Genomic DNA, 1657 nt, shown 5'->3' with positions numbered 1-1657 from the left:
CCCAGAGTGGGTCGCGTATGCCTATCTGTCATGTGGTGGAAAGCCTGCCCAGAGAGCGGCCGAGTCTGGTGCCGCAGCCAGGAGACGAGCAAGCTTTCCACCAGTATCCCGATGGTACCCCACTGCAGCGCCCCAACACGGGCTGCCGCTGAGCCCAGGCCACTGGGCCTGCCTTGGAGGTTTCTCCCATGCCTGGTCTGGGGGCCCGGCAGAGGCTAGTGAAGTTACGCTTAAGCACCCCCCCCCAGAGTGCCCCCCCCCCCCACGAGTGCTCTCTCCCCACGGGTGCTCCCCCCCCCCCACCCAGAGTGCCCCCCCCCCCAAGTGGCACCCCCACAGACTGAGTAAAAGTAAGCCCCCTTGAATGGGTGAGATGAAAGTGCGGCCGCCTGGTCAACTAAGCAGAAATGAGGCCGCCTGGTCAACCAAAGAGAAATGCGGCCGCCTGGTCAACCAAAGAGAATGACGGCCGTAGCGGTTTTAAGCTGGCTTAAGCCCCCCCCCCGAGTTCCCGCCCACCCCGACTGCTCACCCCCCCACGATTGCCCCCCACAGCCTGAACTGCGCATCCGAGTAAAAGTTAGCCCCTTTGAATGGGCGAGATGGAAGTGCGGCCACCTGGTCAACCAAAGAGAAAGCTGGCCGCCTGGTCAACCAAAGAGAAAGCTGGCCGCCTGGTCAACCAAAGTGAAATGCGGCCGCCTGGTCAACCAAAGAGAAAGCTGGCCGCCTGGTCAACCAAAGTGAAATGCGGCCGCCTGGTCAACCAAAGAGAAATGCGGCCGCCTGGTCAACCAAAGAGAAATGCGGCCGCCTGGTCAACCAAAGTGAAATGCGGCCGCCTGGTCAACCAAAGAGAAAGCTGGCCGCCTGGTCAACCAAAGAGAAAGCTGGCCGCCTGGTCAACCAAAGAGAAAGCTGGCCGCCTGGTCAACCAAAGTGAAATGCGGCCGCCTGGTCAACCAAAGAGAAAGCTGGCCGCCTGGTCAACCAAAGAGAAAGCTGGCCGCCTGGTCAACCAAAGAGAAAGCTGGCCGACCCATGGGTCTCGGGCGTGGGCCCGGCCGCATCTCTGGCCCTGGCCGCCTGGTCCACCAACATGAGGGGGGAGGGCGACATCTTCGCCTTCTTCCACCGACAAAGTCATGGATGGAGGGATGACTTTCAATAGATCGCAGCATTGGAGCTGCTCTGCTACGTACGACACCCTCACCCAGAATCAGGTCGTCTGCGAGTGATTTAGCACCCGGCTCCCGCGAACGTGTGTTCCGCGGCCGGGAGAGAGGCGGCCTTCGTCCTGCCGCGCTCCAGTCCCGTCACGAGCGGCTCTCCGCACCGGCCTCCCCCCCGAGGAGAGGCGACCGGCTATCGTGGCCCAACCGAAGACCCGCGGCACTAACGTATCGTCGCGTTTAGGGGGGCGACAAGCGATGTCTGTATAGTACGAACTGCTCAAGACGCGAGCTGTAGTCTTGGCAACAGACATGCTTTTCACACACTGAGTGGGGGGAGAGCGGGGTGCGGCGTTTTATAGCTGACTGTGGATGGGGGTTGTTAAGAGACTGAGTGAACATCAGTGAAATTTTGTGTGTTTTTTCTACATTTAACCCATATTGTGTAGTTTGTTTTTTAATTATTATTATTTTACAAAAGAGTT

The sequence above is a fragment of the Brienomyrus brachyistius genome, unplaced genomic scaffold (genome assembly GCF_023856365.1).
Source record: "Brienomyrus brachyistius isolate T26 unplaced genomic scaffold, BBRACH_0.4 scaffold72, whole genome shotgun sequence".
Taxonomy (NCBI): domain Eukaryota; kingdom Metazoa; phylum Chordata; class Actinopteri; order Osteoglossiformes; family Mormyridae; genus Brienomyrus; species Brienomyrus brachyistius.
The sequence above is the reverse complement of the archived record's forward strand: the minus strand, read 5'-3'. Positions refer to the sequence as shown.